Source organism: Macaca nemestrina, chromosome 15 (genome assembly GCF_043159975.1).
Source record: "Macaca nemestrina isolate mMacNem1 chromosome 15, mMacNem.hap1, whole genome shotgun sequence".
In the NCBI taxonomy this organism is placed as follows: domain Eukaryota; kingdom Metazoa; phylum Chordata; class Mammalia; order Primates; family Cercopithecidae; genus Macaca; species Macaca nemestrina.
Window position 1 is genome coordinate 30882430 of NC_092139.1, and position 20730 is coordinate 30903159.

Below are 20730 nucleotides of genomic sequence, written 5' to 3' on the forward strand. Positions count from 1 at the left end.
CTGGCATTGTGTGGCACCTATTTACCTAAGTTATTTTAAATCCTCACAACCTCAAAAGCAGATATCCACCACACCATTTTACAGAAAAGGAAAAAGAGGATCTGAGAGATAAAGAAAGGATCAGCCTAAGGAACACAATTATTATAGTAAATGTCAGAGAAGGATTTGAATTCAGGTCTGTGTGACTCCGAAGACTAAAGCTCTATCAAACCAATACAACCCTGCCAGCAGCTGATGTGTTGAATGGCAGAGATGGCCCATGGTCAGCCATAGACACGTTAGGCATTTGCCACCAACACACTGTCTTTTGCCCAGGCACATGCAAGAGTGGCTGTGTATCACCAGTCCTTCCACTCGGTGGAGCTGGCAATCCTCCATCCCCAGAAGATAATCTAAGCAGAGTCACCATCAACACTGCCCCCTGCTCCCACCTCAGAAATCTTTTGATTTATTTGATTTGTGAGGAATTTTCAATCCTTGATCTAATGGTTCCCATGCACCCAGTTCTCCACCTCCCATACTGTCTGCTCTAAGTCACACAGGGCCAGCCCAGGTGCTACTGCTCTGTACTCAACAAAGATACATTTTCCAAGGTGAGCAGATAAGCAAGTCAGGTTTCCAAATGTAACTAGTGTTGAATTTTAGGGCTCTAGCGGAAAAAACACATTAAGAGTAGAGGTCAAGACCAGGCGCGGTGGCTCACGCCTGTAATCCCAGCACTTTGGGAGACCGAGGCGGGAGGATCACCTGAGGTCCGGAGTTCGAGATCAGCCTGACCAACATGGAGAAACCCCATCGCTACTAAAAATACAGTATTAGGCATGGTGGCGCATGTCTATAATCCCAGCTACTCGGGAGGCTGAGGTAGGAGAATCGCCTCAACCCAAGAGGCGGAGGCTGCAGCAAGCCAAGATCGCACCACTGCACTCCAGCCTGGGCAACAAGAGTGAAACTCCACCTCAAAAAAAAGAAAAGAAAAGAAAAGAAAAGAAAAAAAGAGTGGAGGTCAAGTAGCTTGTCCAAGTTTACACAGTTAGAAAATCACAGAGCAACAACTGGAACACAGGTATATACTGAATTCTAACCTGGCCTCTATCTACATACAACAAGAGTAACACCAATATATAAAAAATGAGATCAGTGCTTTTTAAAAATTAACTTTTTATTTGGCGACAACTATGGAATCACATGCAGAGTTAAGTGCCTTTTAAAAGTACTGGACACTTAGCAAAGTGCCGGTCACACAGAATCTCTCCCAAGAAATGTTACCTATTAGGTATTAGGAAAAAGGGAAAGGGCATTCAGAAGGCACCTTTGAGGAGGAGTGAGTAAGAGGTTCTCTTTACCCAGTGCTTAAAGTATGTACACATACAATACCTTAAATAATTATTAGTAGCCTCATTTACAAACAGGAAAACCACTCTCAGAAGTCAAGTTGTCTAAGATTTCTTTGGTCCCAGCATGTGCCAAAGCTGGGATTCAAATCCAACTATATCCCACTCCAAACTTTATCCTCTTTCCACATTGCTTCTTTGGAGATAAGACTGGGGCTGGGCTTCAAAGACAAGCCTCCTGGATACAGACCAGTGGTTAAGAGTAGGCTGCCAGTTCAGGTGTGGGAATAATAGCATGAGCAAGGATGCAGAGTTAGCAACATGTCTTTGCAGAGGGTAGTAGTTCAAAGACACTGGCCTGAATCAAACAGTAAATTCACATGACAAAGACCAAATAAAAAGCTAAAGTGAGGGCAGGTGGCAGAGGGTCCTGGAATGCTACTAGCTGCTTGTGTCAATTACGTGGGTCACAACTTGATTCCCTTCCGCTGGAAACTGTAAGAAAAAGGGAACAGCACACAGAAAATGAAGAGCCAGACACCAGACAGCAAGAGAACAGGGGAAAGGAAATCAAGTTCTACTCCTAACTAGGTAAGTAGCCTTGGGCAGGCCAATTTCCCTCTCTGGATTTCTAATACCAGGGATTGAACTAAAAGATGTCCAAGGACCACTCTAGCCATGACCTTCCAGAAATCACTCTATTACCAAGTCATGTGAGCAAATGTAGGTCTGAGAAATGAGAGAGCTGCATGAGGGAGATGAAAATGAAGGTATTAAATGAGATTCAAGTTAATCTTGGCCAAAAGACAGAAGATGGCAGGGAGCAAAGGCAGGGAGGCTGAACCAGAACCATACCAATCCTGGCCTGGCTCTTAACTTGATGTGTGATCCTGGCTACATGCCAACCTCATTTCCTCATCAGCCCAGTGGACCTCGGGGCCCTATGTTCTGGCCTCAGCTGCCCACTCTCCAGCCTTATCTCCTGCCTCTTTCCTCTTTACTGCTGCTGCTCCAGCCACACTGGCTGCCTTCTAATTATTCTACAAACATGTTCTTGCATCAGGGCCTTTTCACCTGCTCTTCTCTAAGCTGGTAATGATCTTCCTCCTTAGAGAGGTCTACTCTGGCCACTTTTTAACACTTTACTCCTGCTTATCTTTCTTCATAATGCATATGGAATTACATAATTGATTTACTAATTTTTTTATTGTCTCCCTCATTAAAACAAGTTCTATGCTGGGCACAGTGGCTCACACCTGTAATCCCAACACTTTGGGAGGCCTCCGAGGCAGGAGGATCGCTTAAACCCAAGACATTGAGACCATCCTAGGCAACAAAGGGAGACCCTGGTTCTATACAAAAAAATTTTTAAATTAGCTAGGTGTAGTGGTGCATGCCTGTAGTCCCAGCTATTCAGGAGGCTGAGGTAGGAGGATTGCTTAAGCTCAGAAGGTCAAGGCTGCAGTGAGCCATGATCACGCCACCACACTCCAGCCTGGGTGACAGAGTGAAACCCTGTCTCAATAAATAAATAACAAGTTCCATGAAGGCAGTCCTTGTTTTGTTCACTACTATATCCCAGTTCTATGGGCAGTATCAGGCATCTGCTGAATGGATAACTGAATGTACGTAAGTATAAACACTGTCCCTAAGGTCCCTTCCAATGCTGGCTTTCTGTGACTAACATATCGGCTTGTGGGACTGGGGAACATCTCAGGAGTTCCAAGCCTAGGTAAGCTTAGGTCCAATCTGTCTTTCTGGCTTCAATTTTTGATATTTGCTTGGCCTCAATGGTTCTTCAAATGTTCACACACATGCCAGGTGTGGTTGCTCACGCCTGTAATCCCAGCACTTTGGGAGGCCGAGGTGGGTGATCACCTGAGGTTGGCAGATGACCTGAGGTTGGGAGTTCGAGACCAGCCTGACCAACATGGGAAAACCCCGTCTCTACTAAAAATACGAAATCAGCCAGGTGTGGTGGCGCATGCCTGTAATCCCAGCTACTAGGGAAGCTGAGACAGAAGAATCACTTCAACGCAGGAGGTTGCAGTGAGTCGAAATCACACCATTGCCACTCCAGTCTGGGCAACAAGAGCAAAACCCCATCTCAAAAACAAACAAAAAAAAAGGTAATGCACATACTAACACAGAGCTACATACTCGCACAAATAGACAAATATATATCACCTAATTAATGAAGTATTACTGTATGCTATGTGTGAAACACAGTACATACACAATAGCCTCCAATATTAGGTCCTTCAGAGTTTGACCCCAACTTACTTTGGTAACTTTAACCCTAACCACAGTCCCATTCCTGAACTCTTATACTCTGGCTACAATGGACTGTTTTCCCTTCTCTGAAACACACACATAAGCTTCTGTGCCTCTGTCCTCACTGGTCTCTCTGCTTAGAAGTTACAGTCTCCCCTTTACAATTACCAAATGCCTCATCTTTGAAGTCCAACTCAAATATTACCTCTTCTGGGAGGTATTCCTTCATCTCTCAGGTAGTGGTCCCCTCCAAGCTCCTAAAGCACTCTCCATGTTTCCATTCAGAGTGATTATCGCTCTAGCCTACTTACTTTACCTTCCTGTCCTTCATCAACTACAGGCTCCAAAATCCTTAACCATGCGTTTGGTTACTCCTTATTCCTAAGACTTATTTCTGTGCCCAGCACAAAGGTTTACCAAATTAAATCTTAACATGGCCCCACAACAAAGAATGCTTCCTAACCTTCATATTGTCCCAAAGATGGTTTCTCTAATATTCCTACTCACTAGTATGAACCCCTATGGAACAGGGTATGAGAAGAGGGTTGGAGAAAGGACTGGAAAGAACAGGGAGAAAGAGTCTTTGCAGAACCTCAAATTTCATGCTACTAAGATTAGATTTTAGAGGTTTCATGAGCAAGGAAGTCATAGGAATAAGATCTGTGTCTAAAAAGCTATGGAGAGAGAAAAGGTTGTATTTCAGGGTAAAGACTAGACATGGAGCGGCAAGTGAGTTGATAATTAAAACGCTGCCAGAGACAGATTATTAAGATCTGGCTTTGGGTGGTAGCAGTGGGCACGGAAAGATGGACAAAACATGTTCAGAGACAAAACCACATAATGAAAGCAGCTGCTTATTCTGAGTAGAACTGGCTCTGCACATAAAAGAAACTTCTTCCAAATGGAAATCTGTAACCTCTTTGCATCCAAGATGGTCCTGAGGGTGAGACCACAAGCAAGAAAAGAGCCTCCTTGAACAGGGGAAGAAAAAGAAGCAAGTCTAGGGTTAGCAAAGGCCAAATTCCAGGCCACTGAGCAGGGCTGCAAGGAGAGCGAACTCAAGATCTTGCTGATGGCTGCTGACTGCAGAAACTTTAGTAAAGAGGTCAGGTCTGTTCCCTGAGCAGAAAGCTGCCTTCCTGGGTTGGGATGGCTGTAGCTGGCTTTAACACAAGAGGTTCTGATCATTTTCAGTGGTTGTATGTTAAGGAAAATTATCCAAAATTCGGAAGTAAGGCAAAAAGATGATTGTGTGACCACTTAAAGTCATGTTAGACACATTGTTTATTATGAACGGAGTCATCTGACACTCTTGGGAAACGGAATTTTGTTATTCTTCACAAATGATTAGGGTTCAAATGTTTTAAAACTCTGCAGTTAGAGGTTAATGTGTAAAAAACTAAGAAGGTATACCTTTTATATGCAGACAAAATAACTTCAAAGGTTATATTTTCATCAGGGCACTAACCAAAACAATCTTATTTCAGCAGTCCTTCTTTCATTAACAACCTAAATCCAGTTTCACAGCTATTCTACTTCTGCTGGTTTCCACATTAAACAATTAAACAAAACTTGACACACGCTCGCTCTATGTATGAAAATTATGCCCTGACCGAGGCACACACATTCACAAGCCTGCCTACCTCACAAGAACCAGACATCATGAGGCAAGAGAAGCCTGACACCCAGGCACAGGATGCTAGTCAAGTGTTAGAAGTGGTCACTTAACGAAATGACATAATGACATAGGATAGTAAAAAGGACACAAGGCAGAGAGTCAGGGCACCTGCCACTAATTCACTCTGTGACCCTGGCACATTATTCTCCTTTGCTGGGCTTCAATTTAACAATGATAAAATGGGAAAGTTGGTTCAGGTCAGTGTTGTTTTACAAACTGTGATCCTGGGAACCCTGAAGTTTAAGGCAGCTGCCTCGGGGGGTTGTCTTTGTTTGGTAAGGGTAGTGGGGAGGCTGAGCTACTAGGCCTCTTGCTGCTGCTTCAGCCAAAGCAGCTGTGTTTGGTGGTGGGTTTTTTTTTTTTTTTTTAAAGACGGTGTCTTGCTGTGTTGCCCAGGCTAGACTGCAGTGTCTTGATCTCGCCTCACTGCAATCTCCACCCACTCCGGCTCAAGCGATCCTCCCACCTCAGCCTCCCAAATAGCTGGGATTACAGACTTGCGCCACCATGCCTAGCTAATTTTTGTATTTTAGTAGACACAGGGTTTTGCCATGTTGACCAGGCTGGTCTCGAACTCCTACCTCAGATGATCCACCCGCCTCGGCCTCCTAAAGTGTTGGCATTACAGGCATGAGCCACCGCACCCAGCCAGAAGCTCTGTTTTGGAGTTATATGTTTTAAAAAAGGGCTACTATGTAAACTTGATGACTGTCAGTTAAGGTCCCTTCCCACTCTGATATCCTAAAATTCCATGATTTTATGGCAACTGATCCTGGGGAAAATACAGAGACAAAAAATATCTCCTATCACCCTGTGCCTAAAAATAACACCCTATAAGGGTTCAAAGTAAGTCCCTAGCAATTGAGTATGAATGAGTGAGGAGGGGGACAAGAGGGCAGAGGAAGGCTCAGAAAAAGACAGAAACTAAGGGCCTGCTCCTTTTGCAACTGGAGACTGGGTAGGTCCAACGCCAGGGAGAAAACCCTCTCAGGGAAGACTTAGCCTCACTGGCATTATCAAGACTAAAGATTTGGACTCTAGCCCCTGGCTCTGTCACATAAAGGCAGATTCCTTCAGTTTCTTCACAGTACGGTTTCTTGAAGGTAAATCGCTTTGCAAACTGCTGAGTACAGATTTGAGAACCTATCAGAACAATCTTAGTCCTAACATCTTTTGTGTGTGCATGTCTCCGCTCCTGCCAGGTCCCTGGAGGAGACTTATCACAGTCGAGGAGTACAGACCCTTTCCCTTTCCTTCCCTGTACTTCAGAGTTGGGCATACAAGTAGAGGTTATTGCTTGAAATACTCTCTCCATTCAACTTTGAAAAGGACAAATATACTTTTCACTAGGGACTCAGTTCCATGATCACGATGGAAACATGGCCTCTCTCACTTAGTGCTTGGATCTCTGGGCTCTATACCTGGGTTCTGGAGAAGTTGGTTTGAGGCACAGAGTGCAGAAACTCTCAGGAAAATACACTGAAGGCATGGAAGACATTCTTATTACACTCAGGGCACCAAACGCCTCTTCTTGGGTACTCCCAGACACTCTACACTCCTGGAAGGGAGGCCAGGGAGGCAGTGTGATACTCAGGAAAGAGCTTACCTTACGGCTTAGTCGATAGGGTCAGGACTCAGTTCAAACTCTAGCTCTTTTAGAGACTAGATATGGCTTCAGTAAATTCATTCACTTCACTGAGCCTCAGCTTTCCCCTCTGGAGCTATTAATAGCTTAATGAGTTATAAAGATTAAGGGAGATAATCTATTTAAAGTACCTGTCACAATACCTGGCACACAGTATGCACACAATAAATGTTACTCAAGAGGGAAAGGGCAAACTAGCGAAAGTTTGAATGTGATTCACATGATAGGTGGGGAAGACTCGGAGATGAACCCCAGCCAGCAGCAGATCAGAGCTGTGAGTGGCTCAGAATGGGAATGGGCTGATTTGGAGAGTGTTGTGCTATTCTAAGAGCATCTGGATCCTGTACCAGCCAAAGCAAATCAAACAGGAGTGCTTATGGAGCGCTTGTTTCTAAAACAAGTACGGGCTGTGTTATTGACACACGCCACAGGGGAATTGAGAGGGCTGTTGGCAGAGATGTTAAAAAAGCTGACATGCTTTCAGTTCCAATCTTTGCTACCATATCCATATGGGCACAACTGACCTTGGCTCTAGAGGGGAAAAAACTCTGGAACGAGACACAAGAGATTTGGATTTGGGTGAGAACCTGAACCTGACTTCACCTCTTGGGCCTCAGTTTTTTCTTTCCTCTTCTAAAATAATTCTGTGTGCTGAATCTGTTATCACCATTGCACTTTTTTTTTTTTTTCCTTCTCCCAAGATGGGAGTCTCACTCTGTTGCCCAGGCTGCAGTGCAGTGGCAAGATCTCTGCTCACTGCAACCTCCACCTCCTGGGTTCAAGCGATTCTCCTGCCCCAGCCTCCCAAGTAGCTGGGATTACTGGCACATGCCACTGCGCCCAGCTAATTTTTGTATTTTTAGTAGAGACGGGGTTTCACCATGTAGACCAGGATGGTCTCGACCTCTTGACCTCATGATCCTTCCTCCTTGGCCTCCCAAAGTGCTGGATTACAGGCGTGAGCCACCATGCCCAGCCCATTATTGGACTTTTAAATGATGATGATATGGTTCAGAAAGATTAAGCTAATACTGGCAGGAATTTGAATTCAGGGTCAGCTGTCAAGCCTGTAGTCTTTCTTCTCTGTTGCATTATCTCTCAGTGTTAAACGAGGGAGTAGGATCAGGTGAACCAAGGCATCTCTAGATGAAAACTGAATGGCCTGAAATTATAGTTTCAAGAGCATTCTGAATACCCTAGGGCTAGACAAACCCTGTCTGGTTAAAAAGCCTTCTCATAAATGAAATCCTCAGTACTAAAGGCAAAAACTAGAGTACAAACACAAGAGCCAGAAAAAAGGGGCCAATGAAATTTCAGAAAGTTAGTCCTGAAAAGGCCCTTGGAGAATACAATGCCTAACTCATTTTTACAGATGGGGATATGGAGGATGCAAGGAGAAACAGCGTGACTGGGAACACCCAGTGAGTGGGTGATAGAGCACAATCTGGGTCCTATGCCTCATGGCCCCTCTCTCACACTTGCTAGCTACTCAGTTTCCAACCTTCTAGGCCATTATGATTTTCTTTTTGACATTTATTTTCCAAATGCTGGGTGACAGGCAGGTCACTGCCCTGCAGCAGACTCCCAGCCACTTCTAACACCTTACTATAGATAGTGGCTCTTTGTTTTTAACTGGTCCTGCTGCAGGCTTAAGCAGGACCGAAGCTGAGACTTCTCTTGGGTCCCTGTTGACTCTTTAATCTTTTTGGACCACAGACCAATGTGCCTTTGGAGACACAGAACAGGAAGAAACATCAGCAATTATGGACCAACTTTCCACCTCATTCCCTGTTTGCAGAACTGAGGAAAAAGAGGAATGCTTTCCCAGGTTTGAGTCAGTAGAACGGGGTTAAGAGCCTGGGTCGCCACACTCTCCTACTTCAATCTGACGCTCAACACATGGTATCAGAATTTATTCCAATCACTAGTGATTGAACACCAAGCCAAGCCAGGTATTTTCTTCATCATCTCCTACTAGCAACACGATCGCTATATAAAGTAGGCATTACTTTATATGAGGAAACTACAGCTTAGACAAGTTAGTCACACAGAAAACAAATGTCAGATCAAGGACCCAAATCTTGGTATTAAGAATACACACAATAGTGGGAAAGATGCAGTTACTTCATCTTCCTAAAGACGAATTATGTCACAGATATCTTTTATCTTTTACCTCTTGCCCTATGTACTCAGAATTGTTGACTCTTGACAGATTATGTTAATTGGGGATATGGGAGGTGGCAATGAGGGGAAGGATGGATAGTGGAGACTCAAATAATACAATGACAGATAATTCCAAAGAAGCAATTTCTGCTTTGTGTTAATGGGGTAAAGTAAGTTTTGAGCACCCCCCAATCTGTCCCATTCGATAAGTCCCCTTTATTCACTTCTTACTCATCTCAAAGTTCTAGAACCACCATTGCTCACAGACCATGGTTTCTTGAGCTTTGTTATCCAGCTTAGATTTTGTTCTCTTGGCAATGTTCTTAGGCTCAGGACCCTGTCTCACTGCCACAGCCAAAATCCCTAGAACTGCCCTCCAGTTAATCTAACCTATAGGTCCCTCTCCTGTTTGGCTGTTCTGCTCTGGCCTGCTGCTCCAAAGGGACAAAAGGATCTTCTTTAGTTTTAATGAAAACTGGGGAAGGGAACAGGGGAACCCAGGACCTCATAGCGCTCAGAGCCCTTTGCATGCGATTCCTTTTCCCCAAGCAAGCTGTAGGTTATTGCTTTGCTATGACAGCAATCCTCAAGCAAGCCAGCTGTTTCTGGAACCAAAGTAATAAAATATGGCCAAAATCCTCGGGTGGAGAGTGAATAGGAACAGCTGTTTCTTACATGAGCTGCTCTGGCAGCCTCCCCCCATCAGATCCCCGCTCCTACACAGAATTCTCTAGGAGCCATCTGATGATTACACTGGCAGACAATGAGTCTCTTGCCCTTTCTAAGCCACCAGGTCCACCTTGGTCAAACATTCATCCCCATACCTTGAAGGACAATGATGCACTGCTACTGCTCCTAGACCTTCTCAGACTCTATCCCAGGTCCCTAACACTGTAATTACTAACATTAATAGTCTTGTACATTTGTACACTATCCAATGGTCTTATATAGCACTTACCTGAAATGTGCTTTACACAGTAGGCTGGGTAGAAACTATTATTCCTTGTTTATAGATGAGGAAACTAAAGGTCACGAGTAAGTCCCCAGCAAGCCCAGGCATTGCTCAGAGCCCCTCCCACCTCAATGTTACCTATGGCATCTGCACTGTAACCCTTATTTAATGGAATCAAATCTCTGCTTAGAATTTCAGTTGTAACAGGCAAAAGAGGTGTTCAGAAAGGTCCCCCAAAAGCCACTGTGAAGCCTCTGAAGTCCATGAGGTAGGCAGCTGTCTCTTCTAGCTCTTTATCAGGGAACCTTCCTCAGAAGCCTGGGAGGCCCTGGCTTGCCAAGTGTCACCTCACTTCCTGCTACACCACCCCCATATGTCTTACTTGAAGCTCAGCCTGCCTCACTGCCCGCCCAGTGCTGATTTTGGGGAGGTAGGGTCCAGGCTGCCAGGCGCTATGGGTCTAGCCCTAGCACTCTCTCTACTGGTAACACATATACACTGTAGGCCACTTGTCTTCCCTATTGTTTCTGAATCAGGCCCCCTCTGAAGTTTGATACTTCTCCAGAGGCTACTGTATCAGAAGGAGCAAACTGACAGTCCACTGGTATAGTCAAGCCTGAAGAATTGTTTGGTTAGGGGTGTATTGTGCCTCAAAATTTAATAAACTAATCCTTAAGAAACTAGAAAAGCAGCCGGGCGCGGTGGCTCAAGCCTGTAATCCCAGCACTTTGGGAGGCCGAGACGGGCGGATCACGAGGTCAGGAGATAGAGACCATCCTGGCTAACATGGTGAAACCCCATCTCTACTAAAAAAAAATACAAAAAAACTAGCCGGGCGATGTGGCGGGCGCCTGTAGTCCCAGCTACTCGGGAGGCTGAGGCAGGAGAATGGCGTGAACCCGGGAGGCGGAGCTTGCAGTGAGCTGAGATGGGGCCACTGCACTCCAGCCTGGGCGACAGAGCGAGACTCCGTCTCAAAAAAAAAAAAAAAAAAAAAAAAAGAAACTAGAAAAGAGCAAACTAGACCCAAAGCAGCAGAAATTAGAAAATAATAAAAACACAAGTAAAAAAATCAATGGAAAAGAAAAACAATGAAACTAAAAGTTGGTTCTTTGAAAACACAAGCAAAATGAACAAACCTGTATCTAGACTGACCAAGAAAAAAAAAAAAAAGACACAAATTACCAACAAATTAGAAACTTGGGTGAAATGGAAACATTCCTAAAATACACAAATTATCAAAAGTGACTCAAAAACAAATAGAAAATCTAAGTAGATTTAACAAGTAGGACATTTGAATTAGTAATTTTAAACTCTTCCAACAAAGACAAGCCCAGGCCCATGTGGCTTCACTGATGAATTCTATCAAACAATTAAAGAAGAAATAATACCAATCCTTTACAAACTCTTTCAGAAAACAGAGGAGCAGGGAACATATCAATTCATTCCATGAGGTCACCCTAATGCCAAAAGCAGATAAAGACCTAAGAAAACTACAGAACAGTATTCCCCAGCAAATCAAATCTAACTCCATATAAAAAGGATCACACACTACAACCATGTGGGATTTACTCTAGGAATGTGAAGTTGATTTAATATCTGAAAATCAATTAATGTAATGTCAATGTAGAATAAAGAACAAAGACCATAAAATCAACAAAATCTAACACCCATCCATAATGAAACCTCTTAATAAACTAGGAATAAAAGGGAACTTCCTTAGCCTGAACACCACACAATGGTGAAAGATGGAATACTTTCCTCCTAAAATTGGGAACAAGGTAAGGAAGGCTGCCTGCTCTTACCACATCTGTAGCCACATGGCCTCCTTTCGTTCCTCAGACACAAGAAGCACGCTCTTATTTCAGGACCTCTGAACTTGCTGAACTCTATGCCTAGAATGTTATTCCCCCAAAGATACATATAGCTCACTACTCTAATTCTTACATATTTCGGCACAAATTTTACTTTCTGAGAGGCCTTCCTTAATAATCCAGTGTCTCCCTATTCCCTTACCCTGCTTTATTTTTCTTCAGATTTATTTGTTTATCTGCTTTCCTCTACTAGAACATAAACTACAGAGAAAAAACTATTCTATTCACTGCTACACCTCAAACACTTGAAACTGTGACTGGTATATGACAGACAATCCAATACTCGCTGAATGAATGAATAAATGTGTATCTTCAAAACGAAAAATGTCTATAGAAGAATGAATAAAAAGGAGTAGCGGGGGACTACTAGCTTAAGAGCCTGAGAAGGACCAGGGTTTCAGGTAGTGGGGAAAGAGCCAATGTAGGATATAATAGAAAAAAACTTGGTTTTCTGGAGCCAGATTCTTCTGGGTTCTAAGCTTAGCTCTTCTGATCACTGCTTACACGTCCCTCTCTAACTCTCAAGTAATTTATTAAATAAGAATATCACCACCTACCTCCCAAGTTGCTATGAAAATGAAATATATTTATGTAAAGCATTCAGTATAGTGTTTGATAATATATAGTAGACACTATAAATACTTAACATTTTCTGAAAACTTTGGCTTTCAAGAGGAACCCAAAACCACCACAGAATTACCCAGCCCCACCCTCATCTTACTGAGGGACACAGTTGTGGAGGTGCTGCTCCTAAATTAAGTGGCCTCCAGACTGTTGTTTTAACTTACTCTTCTTTCACTCCTCCCCTTTCAGTCAGCTTTCAGCTCTCACCCCTAGATGGGATTAATATAGCAGCTCTTCTCCCTTTTTTGATATGCTGCTTTTAATCTTATGGGGTTTTAGAAACCAAATGCTAAACTTGTTTCAACAACACGTAAAAATAAGAATAAATGGCCAGGCGCGGTGGCTCACACTTGTAATCCCAGCACTTTGGGAGGCCGAGACGGGCGAATCACGAGGTCAGGAGACTGAGACCACCCTGGCTAACACGGTGAAACCCTGTCTCTACTAAAAATACAAAAATTAGCTGGGCATGGTGGCGGGCGCCTGTAGTCTCAGCTACACAGGAGGCTGAGGCAGGAGAAAGGTGTGAACGCAGGAGGTGGAGCTTGCAGTGAGTGGAGATCGTGCCATTGCACTCCAGCCTGGGCGACAGAGTGAGACTCTGTCTCCCAGACAGAGTAAATAAAAATAAAAATTAAAAATAAGAATAATAAAATAAAAATTAAAAATAAGAATAAATTAGCACTGTGCAAATACTTAAGGATGACAATGCTTTACTTCCCTCTTGTTTTTCAGTTGGACTCTGGAAAAATGAGGCTGTTAGATAAATAAGCTATTATATGGGTAGCTTATCATATATAAATGTATATATTATACATTGATTTACATGGAATCGTTCATATTTTAGAAGTTAATAGTGGAGCTTCTTCACAGAGCAGTTGTTACAGGAAGCATATAAGATCCAAGCTTGGCACCCAGGCCAGGGAAAGGCCAGAAGCTGTAGAACTTTACATTAACAAGGCAAAAAGAAGTGGCAGCAAGAGCCTGGATATTCAGAGTACGAGGGAAGGTAGGGGTCAAAACCCTCTGTGCACTCTCAGGCAGATAGAAGAACAGAATATCCATTGTTAAAACCCAGTATGAAGAGAATGGTCTCCATCGTTGGTAAAGGGGGAGAACAAGATGGTAGAAAAACTGGAATGACCATGGCCTCCATAAAATGTGAGGCTACAGCACAAGAGCCTTTTTCACTAGCAGTAAGCAGGGGCAGGCAGGGAACCTAGGGTCAAAGGAGTAATAGCCTTCTTCAAGAGATGACAGCAGGGAACGAGGCAACACCTCAGTGGAGTGCCGACTCCTGTTGGGATGGGCTCTTGGGAACTGCAGGGTTCATGAGTGCACTTAAACCTGCACTCTGCAGCCCACACACTGCAAATCGTGGCTGCCTGTGCTACCTGGCTTTGTCATCTGTGCCACCTGGCTTTGTCATCTGTGCCCTGGAATCCTCTTCCTTAAGGAAAAACTAAGCTATGGGTAGGGCCTACAAAAGAAAGGAGAGGAGGAGAAGGGCATAAGAGAAGATTTACAGTGAAAAATTTCCAAAGGAAAATCCTCCCGTTTACTTTTGGGGAATGGGGTGGCAAACAGGTCAGGGACTGAGATGCCATAGATACTATTATATTTTGGATGCTGGACTCCTCCAAACCTCTTGCTGAAATCTGATCCCCAATGTTTAAGGTGGGACCTAATGGGAGGGGTTTGGATCATTGGGGGCAGATCCCTCATGAACGGATTAATCCCCTACCTGGAAGGAGGGTAGGGGAAGCGAGTGAATTCTCACTCTTTTCGTTCCTGTAAGAGATGGTTGTTAAGAAGAGCCTAGCATCTCCCATCTCCCTCTCTTACCATCTGATTTCTAGCCACAGCAGTTCCCTTTCCACCACAGTAGAAGCAGCCTAAGGCCCTCACTGAGTGCAGACACCCAATCTTGAACTTTTCCAGACATCCAAATTGTGAGACAAATAAATCTTTCTTCTTTATAAATTACTCGGCCTCAGGTACTCCTTTATAACAACATAAAACGAGCTAAGACAGACACTTAAAATGCTTTCCTCTCACTTTCTTGTTTCATTCATGCTGCTTTACAATTCACAAAGCTTTCCAACTTGCATTTCTCATTTGATTCTCTGTAACATACCTGCATGGTTGGTGCACACACGAGAGACATGAGGGGACAAGGAGGCACTCCGACTTTACATACAGGGGAATGAAGACTGTCCAAGGGCACATGTTGAAAGAAGATAAAAACCCAGGTTTCTCAACTTCAAGCCAGTACTCAGGTCCTTATCCTGTACTGGCCCAAGTGTTTATGAGATACCATGTGTTACAGATACATTCTTCTTGTTCTGGTCACTTTAGCCTGGGCCTCTGCCTGCTTGAAGGTTCTTCCTATCTTTCAGTCTAGTAGCTCCCCTCACTAGAAATACCACTGCTCAGAGGGACCCCCAACTCCTACCTGCCCTGTTCAGCCCCTCAACTGAATCTCCTTTCTGAATCCCTAAGTCTGCCTTCTTGAACTTTGTAAGAAAATTCAGAATTAAAGAGGGAAATTAGCGGCCCAACGAAAGCCTGTCAGGTCAGGAAGAACAATGGCATTTATGGTCAGACTGACCTGGGTTCTAACATCAGCTTTATGGATTCCCAGGTGTGAACCCAGGGCAAATTATTTCAGTTCCTGAGCCTCAATTTCCTCATCTATAAAATGAGGTTTCAGAGCAGGCTGTGGTGGTACATGCCTATAATCCCAGCTACTCAGGAGGCTGAGGCAGGAGGATCACTTGAGCCTAGGAGTTTGAGACCAGCCTAGGCAACACAGTGACACCTGTCTCCCAAAAACAAAAATAAAACCCCACACAAACAAAAAGGGATTTTGTCTAGATTGACATCAGTAACACAGTAAGTTCTTAATGTGTGGATTTTCCTTCCTTCTCACCATCTGCAGGTTCCCCTGACATCCCATTTATAAAGCCCTAATCACTCCACTCTCACCATTATTCATACAACATTTTGCAGAACTGAAGAAACTACAGGATTTTCTGGCGCTGACCTATGAGCTTGGCAGATCACAGTAAAAACTAAATCTAAGAAAGTCTCTAAGGGGCCAGGCGCGGTGGCTCACACCTGTAATCCCACCACTTTGGGAGGCTGAGGCAGGCGGATCACCTGAGGTCGGGAGTTCGAGACTAGTCTGACCAACGTGGAGAAACCCCGTCTCTACTAAAAAATATGAAATTAGCCGGGCATGGTGGTGCATGCCTGTAATCCTAGTTATTCAGGAGGCTGAGGCAGGAGAATTGCTTGAACCCGGAGGCAGAGGTTGCAGTGAGCCAAGATAGCACCATTGCACTCCAGCCTGGGCAACAAGAGTGAAACTCTGTCCCCCCTCTACCCCCCCCCCAAAAATCTCTAAGGGCTGTGAGGTCATGTTAAAGAGCTTGTGAGAGGACAGGTACAGCCACCAGGTCCCAGGATAGCTCCCCACCCGCCACATCCCAGCAGAAAGCAGCTAGCAGAAGCAAGAAGGAAGCAGACCTGCTCTGCCTTACTCATGGTAAATGATCCCAGACATTCTTGTGGCAGCTCTAGGAGAGCAGTCTCAACCCTCCTCCCAGTTCAGAAGGTTACCTGTGCAACATCCGATCTCTTAGACATGGAGTAGGAAGATAATCACTTGTGAGTTATCTGTACTGAAGGTAAAAACAATTCCCAAACTAGTTACCCTCCATGTTGGCCTAAGCTTGCCCAGAGCTTTCCCAGGCACCCTCACTCACCAGTAACAATGCTGAGCTTAGCCAGCCGTTTCCTCCTTTGGGTTACAGGGTCAGCACCACTTGCCTCCGGGAATAGGGCTCACCTATAATAGAGAGAAAAGTCCATTAGGGGTGCTGCTCAGAACAGGCAGCAGGCATTCAAAATTTCTTTTTTTTTTTTTTTTGAGACGGAGTCTCGCTCTGCCGCCCAGGCTGGAGTGCAGTGGCCCCATCTCAGCTCACTGCAAGCTCCGCCTCCCGGGTTCCCGCCATTCTCCTGCCTCAGCCTCCCGAGTAGCTGGGACTACAGACGCCCACCACCGCGCCCGGCTAGTTTTTTGTATTTTTTAGTAGAGACGGGGTTTCACCATGTTAGCCAGGATGGTCTCGATCTCCTGACCTTGTGATCCGCCCGTCTCGGCCTCCCAAAGTGCTGGGATTACAGGCTTGAGCCACCGCGCCCGGCAATTTTTAAATTTTTTTATTTTAGTAGAGACGGGATTTCACCGTGTTGGTCAGGCTGGTCTCAAACTCCTGACCTCAAATGATCTGTCTGCCTTGGCCCCCCAGAGTGTTGGGATTACAGGAGAGAGCCACCACGTCTGGCCCAAAATTTCTAACCTTACACATTTTGCATCCTAGCAAAAGACAGGTCAATTATTTACAGCATATAATTTCAAGCAGTGCTAACTGCCATAAAGAAAAATAGAGCAGGCCTGGCGTGGTGGCTCATGCCTGTAGTCTCAGCACTTTGGGAGGCCGAGGGGGGCGGATCACCTGAAGTCAAAAGTTCAAGACCAGCCTGGCCAACATGGTGAAGCCCTGCCTTTACTAAAAATACAAAAAAAAAAAAATTAGCCAGGCATGGTGGTGGGCGCCTGTAATCCCAGCTACTTGGGAGGCTCAGGCAGGAGAATCACTTGAACCTGGGAGGGGGAGGTTCCAGTGAGCCGAGATCACGCCACTGCACTCCAGCCTGGGCAACAAGAGCGAGACTCCATCTCAAAAAAAAAAAAAAAGGAAAGGAAAGCAAGGTAAGGGACTAAAGAATGACAAAAGGTAAGGGTGAAGTCTATTTTAGATAAAATGGTCAGGGAGGGGCCTCTATGAGGGGTGACATCCAGAGAGATCTGAATGAAGTGAGGGGATAAGACATGTAAAGATCTGAGGGAAAAGTGTTCCAGGGAGAGAACAGCAAGTACAAAGGTCCTGTGGCCTTGGTATGTTTAAGGAACAAGGAGACTAATAATATAGCTAGAATGGAGTCACAAGGAAAATGAGGTATACTAGAAACACAAGAAGGAATTTGTTCTGTATTTTACGTATGAGAAAACTAAGGCTCAGAGATTAGGTTACTTGCCCAAGATCAAAATAAGTCAAGTGGTAAAACTGGGAGTCAAACTCAGGTCTTCCAGACAACTCTGTCACTTGTGGCCCAGGCTCCTCCAGGCTTAGATAACCTAGATTCTAGCTGAGACAAACTTTCAAGCACTCTGAGATTTATTTCAGGTTTCTTTGCTCAGACCCCTCCTCTGTTGGGTGAGGATGGTGAAGAGAAATCCCTATATATTCATTCCCAGGAATGTGGAATGGAATAGAGCAGACTCTAGAATAAGAATAGTAGCACATACTTAGCACATACTAGGCACTGATATAAACCTTTTATTTGTATTAACGCATTTAATCTTCACAATCTTTTAAGGTTGGTGTGTTATTTTACTAATGGGGAAACTGAGGCACAAAGAAATTAAGTACATTTGCTCATTGCACAGTAACAAGATGGTGGAGCTGGGATTTGAACCCAGGAGTCCAACTCCAGGGCTTGCCCTCTTAACCTCACATTACATGTAACAATTCTCAAAAACAGAAGGCGGCAGGAAACATGTTCTCTTGTTCTAGTTTACATGGCTCACAGTCCCCCACCCATCTACACCCAAGCCTGACATCCTCTCCATATACTTGCAGTCCAGGCTTTTTACCGAATACAAGTTGAATGACTCCTGAGTCCTTCAGCCAGGTGGTTCCAGAGGCTTCTCTAATCTCTAGTTACTGTAATCTCAAAGCTATGATAATAACAACGGCCATTTAATAACAACTGTGCATTTACTGCACAGTTGGAAACAGAGTAGGTACTGGCCTAAGCACTATTTTATTTCAGAGGGAGTAAAAGTTGCTCCAAGTCATGAGTAGAGGGATTGAGGGTACGGGGGGCCTCCAGGTCTGGAACAAAGCAGCAAGCACAAGGAATTGAAGGATCTCTGTAGCTCTGGATCAAAAGACAAAGGCAGAGGCACCAGGGAGTCGGGTGCTAAAGGGACTGGACTATCAACACCTCCAATCAACAAGTCAACAAACTCGATTCATCTTCTATTTCCCAGCCTCTATGATTCAGAGAATGGCATAACCATTCTCCCAGGTACTCAGACTCCAAATATTCATGGTCTCAACCCCTCTTTCTCTCTCTGCCCCATTCCTACAACAGCCAAATCCTTGTGGGGTTTTTTTTTTCCCCTCTGAAAGCTCTACTTTTTTCCACTCTAAGAGCTCATCCAAATCATTATTTTCTTTCTTTTTTTTTTCACCATAGTCTCACTCTGTCGCCCAGGCTGGAGTGTAATGGCACGATCTCAGCTCACTGCAACCTCCGGCCCCCCAGGTTCAAGCAATTCTCCTGCTTCAGCCTCCCGAGTAGCTCAGATTACAGGCGCCGGCCACCACGCCCGGCTAATTTTGTATTTTTAGTAGGGTTTCCATGTTAGTCAGGCTGGTCTCGAACTCCCGACCTCAGGTGATCCACCCGCCTTGGCCTCCCAAAGTATTATTTATTCCCTACTTTGTCAACTTCCTCTTGGTTCAGGATCACATTATCTCTTGCTTGCACTACTGGAATATTTCTCAAAACTTACTGACATTACAAAGGCAGACTGCTACAGGAGTCTCTTCCCCGGTCTCTGTTTCACTAGTCTCCCTTACCCCTCTTACTCCAATCCATGAGACCCACACTGCCAGACTAATGGGCCTAGTGCCACTTCCCTGCTCAAAAAAAGTCATGGCTCACCTCAGCCTTGCTCTTAGGTATGCCAGTATCTGGTCATCATCTGCCTTACTTCTACTGTGGGCTTTCCACCTCCCATATTTTTTGCCCATACTGTTATCTCACTGGAATTGCCCTTCTTCATTTATACGCATTCAAACCCTTCTTAATTTTCAAGGCCTAGTGAATCTATGACGTTATCCTGAACCCTTTTCTCGCCACTCTCTCTGCCATGTTCTTGAAACATCTCCGGCTTGTGGGTATATTCACTTCTGGTCTCACCATTAGCTAAGGCCTCAGGAATACAGTACCCCTGGGTTCCCCTTCTTCCTTGTAAAAATTCCTGCTTCTTCCAAAGAATGGAGACCTAGTCAGTTACAAGATTTCTTTTTTATTTTTATTTTTATTTTTTGAGACGGAGTCTCGCTCTGTCGCCCAGGCTGGAGTGCAGTGGCGCGATCTCGGCTCACTGCAAGCTCCGCCTCCCAGGTTTACACCATTCTCCTGCCTCAGCCTCCTGCGTAGCTGGGACTACAGGTGCCTTCCACCTCGCCCAGTTAGTTTTTTGTATTTTTTAGTAGAGACAGGGTTTCACCGTGTTAGCCAAGATGGTCTCGATCTCCTGACCTCGTGATCTGCCCGTCTCGGCCTCCCAAAGTGCTGGGATTACAGGCTTGAGCCACTGCACCCAGCCTCTTTTTTATTTTTTAAGATAGGGTCTTGCTCTGTTGCCCAGGCTGGAGTGCAGTAGTGCAATCTCAGCTCACGGCAACCTCCACCTCCCGGGTACAAGCGATTCTCCTGTATCAGCCACTCAAGTAGCTGGGATTACAGGCACATGCCACCACGTCTGGCTAATTTTTGTTTTTAGTGGAGACGGAGTTTCACCATGTTGGCCAGGCTAGTCTCAAACTCCTGACCTCAAATTATCTGCTTGCCTCGGCCTCCCAAAGTGCTGGGATCACAGGCGTGAGTCACTGCGCCCAGCCAGTTATAAGATTTCTGTTTCTATTCCTCCTACTTAGTCTGGATCTATCTCCCAACAACAGACCTGAGTTCTAATCTTCATCTCAGATCCTTCATCTGCAAAATGGGAATTCCTATACTGCCAACACAAGGATTTTATGATCACATGTTTTTATCAATGTGATAACAGGTGAGGAAAAGAGCAGAGTTAGGATGGGAGAGTCCCAGCCAGGTATTTTATAGTTCTTCTTGTAAGCTGAAAAACAGAGTACATACACGAACCTTCTATCTAATTAGTCAAAAAATATTTCCTGATACTAGCTGTACTGGTTGGCTTTGCTATGTACACAGCTCTGAGTGAGGGGTTATGGAGGACGCACAGATGATTGAGAACAGTCTTTATCCTTAGGCACTTGGCATTCAGGATGGGACTATGA

At 44.7% G+C, this 20730-nt stretch overlaps 1 protein-coding gene across 3 annotated transcripts in view; it reads right to left on the reverse strand.

The window, feature by feature from the left end:
- The window catches only part of LOC105496229 (RALY heterogeneous nuclear ribonucleoprotein), an 87487-nt gene that overhangs the window by 32550 nt on the left and 34207 nt on the right, over positions 1-20730 (reverse strand). For all 3 annotated transcript variants that reach the window (XM_011766426.3, XM_011766429.3, XM_071079494.1), the window contains exon 2: positions 16315-16397. The gene's annotated coding sequence lies outside the window, so the exon portion shown is untranslated. The remainder of the gene's footprint in view (positions 1-16314; positions 16398-20730) is intronic.